We start from the raw sequence: 9,688 nt of genomic DNA, 5'->3' as shown, positions 1-9,688 counted from the left end.
TACCTGTTGACTTGAAACAAAGAGACTACCAGATATTTCTCCAGCAAAGATAGTTTTATTTGGGGTCAGCAGAGAACTGCAATTCAGGGTCTGCAATCATGGCAAGCCATATGCAAATCCTGCATAGCAAAGGAAGGAGAATGCTTTTATAGAGATGAAAAGGAGGTTGGGTAGGCTCTAGTAAACAAAAATTCCATGGCTTTTCATTGGCTGAGTCCTTGCCAGGAAAGAAATGGAGTCTTTCTTCGTCCTGTTGGGCTCTGTTATCATCACAGGGTGTGAGAGCTCCCCACTTTGGTCTTCCTACTCTATTTAACTGAGATTTCTATTTATTATTATTATTTTATATAACCAAAGGATTCAAACATTTATATCCACAGAAATCCTGCAAACAGATGTTCATGGCAGTTTTATTCATAACTGCCTTAGCATGGAAGCAACCAAGATATCTTTCAGTAGGTAAATGGATAAACTGTAGTACATCCAGACAATAGAATATTATTCAACACCAAAAACAATGAACTATCAAGTTATGAAAAGATACAGAGGGACCTTAAATGCATCTTACTAAGTGAAAGAAGCCAGTCTGAAAAGGCTCCATATTGTATGATTCCAGTGGGGGATACTGATAATGGGGGAGGCTGTTTGGGTATAGGAAGTATATGGGAAATCTCTGTATCTTCCTCTCAATTCTGCTGTGAACCTAAAACTGTTCTAAAAATAAGTCAATAATAATAACAAAAACATTCCAGAACAAAAGTGGATTCAAGATGTGCAGAAACATGAGAGATCTATGGGAAATGTTCTCCCAAGTTTTCTAGAATCTTAAAGTTCATTAGGACCTATTCAAACCATTAGGTAATAACTAAGTAGAACTGTGCAAATGACTTCTCAAAACATCCAATTTTGGCTGTAACCTCATTGTACACAGTGGTAGCTGGATTCTTATTTACAGGTTCAGGTTCCCTAGGAGCAGAGACTAAAAGAAGGATTATTGTGCAAATGATATAGTAATGAAATTCTGTCATTAAAACCTATGAAAGTGTGAGGAAGCAAGATTAAGCATGAAAAAAAAAAGCTAGATAAAGATTTGATTTCAGCTGATCTCTAGCTTCAGCCTGAACCAACAGAGAGCATAAATGGCAGTACAAAGTTGTCAACCTTGAGGGAAGGTTGCTAGTTTTCTGTACTCCCGTATCTGTTAGTCTTTGGCTTTACCCATGCCTAGGGTGAGTGCAAAATTGTGAGCTACTTCTGGTTGTTTCAGAAAACTCAATTTTGCCAAGACCATTTTTCAGGATAAGGGAACAGAGTTCAACTATTGTGAGACAACAGCCATAGTAGCTGAAACATGGGCACTCCAGCCCAATAAAGGTGATATGGGCAGGGTACCAACCGCGTTTACTACATAGTATAATGGCTTTATATAACATAATTAGGCTTCAAATAAAGTAATCTTAAGTTGCCTTAGAAATTTATTATATAAGTAGCCTTAACAAACATACATGTGTCAAATTCACCCATAAGCACACACATGTACTCATGTACACACAAACATGTATATATAGGTTCCACTGTAACAGATATGGAATATGAAACATACATATTTAATTGACATAAATTTTTATATTTTATAATTTGTAAAGCATTTCTAATTAGAAAGGTGACTGATTCATCTTTATTATTTGCCTAGAGATTCTAGATAATGCCTGATTATATTTTTTCTCACACATTCCCTGCAGTAAGTTCTAGCAATGAAAACATTTCAGATACATTAGCATTGCACCCAAGGTTGTGATAATTATTATTCAAAAGAATCTTGTAGTATATAAATATTTAAATTTCATACTAAGTATTTCAGTTTTGTGGCTTTTAGCACTCTCTTTAAATTGGTGCTTAATATAGCCTTCTTTGACTTTTCTTCCACTTTAAAAACAAAATAACCAACAATAGTAACCGTAAGAGAATTCTGCTTTTCAAGCTTTCTTTAAAAGTTTGGCACCCTAGCAGGTGTTGGTGAGTCTTTATAAAGAAACAGAAACAGAAATGAAGGAATAATAACTGACCCCTCTTTAAGGTACAATAATTCTGTTTCATTAAAAGTTATTTCCTTTTTTAAGAACTTAGGCAATCTTTTGTCCAAATTAAATATTCTTTTATACTTTCTTATACTAGGACACCCGTTGGCACATAAATTCAAAATGCCAATACGCTGCTTTAATTATGTTTGTCATAGGGAACAGTCCTTTAGTGTTTTTCAGGGTGCTGAAGATTATAAGATGCAAAACATTCTATGGGCAAAAAGTTAATGGATGTCCAGCAGACAAATTCCTTAAACAGTGGTGAAGGTCACTGAAGATGCCCTTCACTTATGCTGAAGTTGTCAGACTTCCTTTTCATTCAAAGATTTTGTCTTAATGTGTGGAGATTTTAATTTGGGATGTGAGTTTGAATTACTAAATGAGAAAACTCTATTTGTTGTGACCTAAATGAGATATGTGTGAGAAATTCATTGCTGTTTAACATTCGGGGTAACAGAATCTTACACATTTCCTCATGCTACTCTGGTTTGTTTTCACTACACCCAGTGACAAAGAGAGATGTCAAATATTGTTACTTTTTCAAGACAAGTAATACTTTACAAGTGTGATTTTGTGCAATCCTCATAATAATCCCTGGAGAAAGGTTATTTTTATCTCTGTTATTTAAAACAAGGGCATCCTTTAAGAGAAACATACATTACAAAATAGAAAAATAACTATTCTTGTCCTATGTTTTGTATGAGAGCATGGGCACTATGGGCTGATATGAAGATGAATCTTTCAAGCTAGGTAAGTAAGGATAAGTCATCTCTTTCACCTCTTTGAAAGCAATTGCAAGAGATCTAAAAACTATGCAGAAGTAGGATAAAGGTATAAAAAGAAACATAGATTCTGTTTCAAATACTGTATACTGTAAAGTATGAAAAAACTACAGAAATGAGAAGGAAAAAATGTTACAATTGTCTTGATGAAATAAATTATTGATCTACTGGCATTTCAAAGTAGAAAGCCAATAGCTGTTTATCTATAGAATTACAAAAACACACACATTAATATTTAAGTAATGATCTAGGGATACTGAAAAACGTTTAGTTTTTCATCAATCTAATATAATACAGTGGTTAAATATGTTTAATATTGGGCCTTTATGACATTTCATTTTGATGAAAACTGATGATTCATGAAGTTGCAACATGTATAACAGAAGAGTATCTGACAGAAAGTCAAAACATCTGGCTTCTATTTGTAAATATCTCATGACCTTTCTGAATATCAGTTTCTTCACCTGTTAAATAAAGAGGCTGGATCAAATTATCTGTAAATTCTTATGAATATATTATGATTCTATGTATGAAAACACTCTGGAACCAAAATATATCTTTAAACAAATGTACTGAAATACTTATAAGGCCTGTATATTGAAATGTAAATTTTCATTAGTATTTTAAATTATATTTTATATTTAGAAAATCTAAGTAATTTTATTTTATTAAAATATATACACAGGGGCTTCCCTGGTGGTGCAGTGGTTAAGAATCTGCCTGACAATGCAGGGGACACGGGTTCGAACCCTGGTCCGGGAAGATCCCACATGCGGCACAACAACTAAGCCCACAAGCCACAACTACTGGACCCGCATGCCACAACTATTGAAGCCCGTGTGCCTAGACCCTGTGCTCCACAACAAGAGAAGCCACCACAATGAGAAGCCTGCGCACCTCAACAAAGAGTAGCCCCCGCTCGCTCCAACTAGAGAAAGCCCGCGCGCAGCAATGTAGACTCAACACAGCCGAAAATAAATAAATAAAATAAATTAGAAAAATATATATATATACAGGTAGTATAATTTTCTTATAAAATACATTTCTCTAATATATAATTAAATATTGATCCCAGAATACATCTAATTTAGACAACTGTTTTATAAAACATTACTCTATATCTAAAGGACTATTGAGATTTCACACATTCAAAATGAGAATAATTATTAAATAACAAATTCTTACTTTCTTATAATTTAGCCCATGATTATTGGATTATAAGGATTTTTAATAAGCACTGAAAATTAAGATCACATTATTTTTAACTATAATTACTGAGCAATTTAATGTCTTTTTAAAGGGATATGTGGCTATTTAAATAAAAAGTAAAACTTTTGTTCACAGTTTTATATTATCATAATATTTTACCTCTTATTCACAGTGTATTGTAGCTGTTTGCAAGAGTGACTAAGTGAGTTGTATGCTTTCTTCTTCACAATATGAGTTTGTACCAAGAAACTGTAAAAAATTTGAAATTGTTATAAATATGAGGTAAGTAATTTTGGAGCCTGATCCTCAAACCAGAGTTTCACATTTCACATTCTCTGGTATATCTATCTGGCTATCAATAGATAGATAGGTAGATGATAGATAGATAGATAGAGATGTCCCTGGAATGTAATGGTAGTAACTTTGAAATCTGATCATCTTCCAGGGAGGAATACTTTATTTAAATATATGTGTATAATGGGATGTTATTTTAAAAGGAGTTATTTTCATTGAAAAGTGCAGTAGTTTAGAAATATGATCAACAGATTCACTCTTCTTGGAATCACTCTGATTGGAAGGATACACAGAAAACAATTGACTACTTCTCTTTTTTATTCCTGAGACCACCAATCTCTTGTCTCTGGGCTCAGGTCCTACTCTAACATTAGTTACTGCCACCAACTATCAACATAATCAGTGTTCAAGCTTCACAACAGAGCTGTCAAATTTCATACTGTTAATCTCTTTGATCATAAAAATCCTTACATTTATCAGTCAAATATATTCCAATGTGCTGACAATGAAAATAATACACAGGAACACCTTGGAGATATTGAAGGTTCAGTACTAAACCATTGCCATAAGGCAAATATTGCAATATAGCAAGTTGCACGAATTTGGGGGTTCCCAGTGCATATAGAAATTATGTTTACACTATACTGTAGTCTATTAAGTGTGCAATAGCATTATGTTTAAAAAACAATGTACATACTTCAATTAAAAAACACTTTATTGCTAAAAAAGTGGTAATCATCATCTGAACCTTCAGCAAGGCATAATCTCTTTGCTGGTGGAGGGTCTTGCCTTGATGTTGATGGCAGCTGACTTATCAGGGTGGTGGCTGCTGAAGGCTGGGGTGGCTGTGGCAGTTTCTTAAAATAAGACAACAATTAAGTCTGTTACACTGATTGACTCTTCTGTTCAAGAACAATTTCTCTGTAGCATGCTGTACGGCTTGGTCACATTTTACCTACAGTAGAAATTCTTTAAAAATTGAAGTCAGTCCTCTCAGAACTTGCTGCAGCAAATTCAGTAACAACTTCAGGTTTCACTTCTAATTCAAGTTCTCCTGCTATTTCCACTACATCTGTACATCTGCAGTTACTTCCTATACTGAAGTCTTGAACTCCTCCAAGTCATCCCTGAGGGTTAGAAACAGCTTCTCCCAAACTTCTGTTAATGTTGATATTTTGACCTCTGCCCATGAGTTACAAAAGTTCTTAATGGCATCTAAGATGGTGAATACTTTCCAGGAGGTTTTTGATTGACTTTGCCCAAATCCATCAGAGGAATCACTATTCCTGGCAGTTATACCCTTAGGAAATGTATTACTTCAATAATATGACTTGAAAGTCAAAATTTTCACTTGATCCATGGGCTGAAGAATGGATGTCGTGTTTGCAGGCACAAAAACCAACATTATCCTCATTGTTCATCTCCATTACAGCCCTTGGGTGACCGGTTGCCATTGTCAATGAGCAGTAATATTTTGAAAGGCATCTTTATTCTGAGCAGTAGGTCAGATGATTAAAAGATTCAAGAAACCATGTTGTAAACAGATGTACTGTCATCCATGTACCCTAATGTTGGCTTTAAAAACCCTTCCCTAAAAGCCATCAAGGAGTTCAGGTCTTTTGAGCATTAGATGCATAGTTTCCTTGCTTGGTGCCCTGCAAATGCCATAATTTCCTTCACCATAACCAGGTATCAGCAGACTGGCTTTGCTGCATGTTGGGCAAGCAAACCTGAGTTTGACTGGTATCTTACACAGCAAAGACAAAAACCTCAAAGTTACCTAGGGGTCCTTTCAGCTGAGCATGTGACGCAAAAAACATATGATGAGATACATGATAGAGAGAGTGTTTTTACATTTTGTAGATTAAAATCTATCTTGAATGTTTCAAATACTTTGTTTTTCATAGAATATTGTTTGGAATTCAGAAAATTACTAGCTTTTCTTCAGACCAGTGTACACTGGGACAGTCATCTTTAAAAGTTAACTCACTTGAGTCACTTAGAAAAATAAATGGAATTGAAGATGTACACTTTTATATAGTCCATCACATTTCAAATTACAAGCTCTTATGCATCAGAAAACAATGACTGTTCATTAAACCATTATTACCCTCAAGATTTCCTTCTCTGTACTCTCCTACCAACATCCTCACCCTCATATGCTATCTCAGCCAAGAAAGAAGGGGCTACCTGGATAAAATGAATTTACAGCTTTTCATTATATATCTGATTGTATTACTGGAGTTGCTCTATGAATCTGAGAACACAACGTGACTTTAGTTGTAAGTCTACTGGAACAGAGAAGAAAGTTCATGCTCATAAACCGAGCAATTCTAGCAACAAGAATCAAATAGCAACAGACAGTTTTTTGGACTATATCTATGACAGGTAATTATCAAAGGAAACTGGGAACCTAACAGCATATAAGAATATGGAGGAAGATACCAGTTAGAAGACTCTAAAGTTTTAGAAGTACACTTAAGCCCTTTCCAGCAGTGGGGGAAGGTGGGGGTGATGAAGTGGGAGGGTGGGGCCACCCGGGGACCCTATGCCTTTCTAGAGCATGAGCTTGGGCATGAGCACCAGCTGCAACTGCTTTTCTTTGGGGCGGGGGGTACCAGCAAGTACAAACAGTACCCTCGTCTAACTGTTCCAGGGATGAAGAGGACACAGCATGTCCCCACCCCCATCAGCACCCTCCCTGCCACTCAGATGCTGCTTGACTCCTCCATCTCCATCTGCTTCCTCCACTCTGAGCCCAGCGTGTCCCTGTTCCCCACGTTCTCCCTGTCCTATGGGGAGAAGGAGCCAAAGACACCGGGGTTTGCCTAGCAGCCCTCAGAAAGCTCTGCTTCCAGCTTTGCTGCCGTTTGTTCAAGGACCTTGAGATCACCATGTGTATACACACATTCTGTCAAAGATGCTCCTTGAAGTCAGAGAAGGGTCCTGTGGACAATGCCAAGCTGACGGTGGTAGAGAACACCAGTGCGGTGGCTAAGCAGATCTGGGAGCTCTGCATTCACTGAAAGCCTGTCTGCACCATGGCAGGGATCAGAAGCCATCTTCTTGGATGTGGACCTCCATGGTGCCTTTCACCATCACGCTTAGTGCTTAGAAGGACCAAAAGGGGAGCTGTGACTACAGCCCCAATGTGCCCCCAACAACCCCAGCTACCTGCTCTTCCTCAAGATGAACCTGGAGGCTCATCTCAAAGAGTGTGAACACATCAAGTATCCTCATTCCAAGTACTGGCACATGTTCAATGGGAACCAGGACATGTATGAGACACACCTGGGGACATGCCACTTCAAGAGCTTAAATGGATTCCTGCAGGCAAGGGACAAACGCTTCCATGAGATACACGTAGTGCTGGCCTGGAAGGCCCAGGAAAATCACTCTCTTTCTTCCATGCTGGGCAAAGTCTCAGAGAATACTGACAAGCTGATGAAGAGCCTTGAGCTCAAGTTTGATGTCATGGAGAAAAAATAGAGCAAGCTCAGCTACGACCTCATGGAGTTCCAGAGGGAGGTATCTAATGTTGAATGACAAGCTGTCCCACGTCAGTGCATGGCTGAACATGGGCATCCTAGGATCCTAAGACCCTCAGCAGGTTTTCAAGTTCAAAGGAAACTTTCTGGTCCATCAGTGCCCCATCTGCTGTCTCTGTTCTATTCCATGGATGACCTGCCCTTAGGGGCTCCTCTGACCAGACCACCAATACATGGGACACATGTACCACCTTGCATTCAGGGGTACAATCTCTACAGTGCTCAGAAGACTGCACCATCACCAGGTAGGGTGTCCAGAACCTGCAGAAGATCAACATAATCCAGGCCCACAACAGCCCAATGTACATGCTGGTCTGTTTGCATAACATGCTCTTGAGTGGTTTCCTGAAGGCCATAAAGACCTGGGACATTATGGGTACCAAACTGCAGTTGAAGAAGGATCTCACAGGCCTCAACAAGTGGGTGTGGGCAGTGGTGGCTGTTCAAGCAGCTTCTACCAGACAAGCAAGATCTGGGACATTTGGAAGTTCAACTGCATCCATGTCCTGCAGACATCTGGTGGCAGTATCTACTCTATTAACGTGATGAATCACTTCATCGTGTGTGGCACCTATGAGAATCTCATGCACGTGTGGGATATTGAGTCCAAGAAGCATGTATGGACCTTGACTGGCAGGCCACATGGCCACCGTGTATGCCCTGGTGGTTATCTTGATGTCAGACCAGATCAAAGTCCTCAGCACATGCTACCACCAGTCCCTCAAGGTTTGGAATAGGGACAACATCATCTACATGCAGATCCTGCTGTATCAACAGGGCAGGGTGACTGTACTGGTTGTGTCCCGGGACCAACTTTTAGGGGCTGTGGGTAGTACTGTGAAGGTTTGGATTTGCTAACAGAGAATCCAGGCTGGGTCTTGGCTTTCTCTCCTGGATGGCCACTCAGGTGGTCTCAGGGTCTCTGCCTGCCCTGTGAGCACAGGGAAACAACTCAGTCAGCCAGGAAATGCTTGGCCCCATCCTGGTTGCTGCCAGAACAATGCCCAGTCCACTCTCTATCTCTACCCCAAATGGACTGCTGGCCATTTTACTCATGTTTTCTACTGTTTTTAGACTGTATGTAGATTTGATTAGTTCCCGATTAAAATAAAAGCTGCACAGAATGTGAAAAAAAAAAGTAAACTAATCTGGACAAAGATATGGAGTTGGCTTTAGTTAGACCAAGAGTCTATCAAGGCTGGTCAAATTACAAGTTCCTGTTTATAAAAATTCTCTCAAGCTGTTTATCCTAAAGATGGCATTTGAGCAACTGATAAGTTTCCTGCTCTAGTTGGTGATGTCCATAACCTGACCTAATTAGCACTTTAAAGTAATATCCAGCTACATCCATCAACATAGGCATTTGTGCTAGATTAAGCAGTATTTGTGGAATTATTTCTGGGTTATATTTTCTTATGCATGGTTTAAATCTAAGAGCTATCATACAAGTAGTCTCTACACAAAAGTAATTCTGATCAACTCTCTGCACTTATAAATCCCACACAGTTGAGAAAGAAAATGGATGTTGTACAAAAGATTCAAATGACAACAGCTGCAAACAAACTGTGCCCCTAATTAGGCACATTCCGACTCTTGTTATCACCACACAGTGCAAGTGACGATTGGTTTCCTTAATCCTGTGATTGTGTTCTGTACAATTTGAATCATTTTCCCATAACTTTTGGACCTCCTACAGGCATCTATGTCCCAAATTTCATCTTTCATTGCATTACATCTTAGTATTGTAGCAGTATAGCATGGCACTGTAAATTGA

General features: G+C 38.4%; 1 pseudogene; it reads left to right on the top strand.

Annotated features, from left to right (window-relative positions):
- Positions 1-6,880: 6,880 nt before the first annotated feature.
- Positions 6,881-8,772, top strand: LOC132508727 (E3 ubiquitin-protein ligase TRAF7-like; annotated as a pseudogene).
- Positions 8,773-9,688: the final 916 nt, after the last annotated feature.

Source organism: Lagenorhynchus albirostris, chromosome 18 (genome assembly GCF_949774975.1).
Source record: "Lagenorhynchus albirostris chromosome 18, mLagAlb1.1, whole genome shotgun sequence".
Taxonomy (NCBI): Eukaryota; Metazoa; Chordata; class Mammalia; order Artiodactyla; family Delphinidae; genus Lagenorhynchus; species Lagenorhynchus albirostris.
The sequence above is the reverse complement of the archived record's forward strand: the minus strand, read 5'-3'. Positions and strand labels throughout refer to the sequence as shown.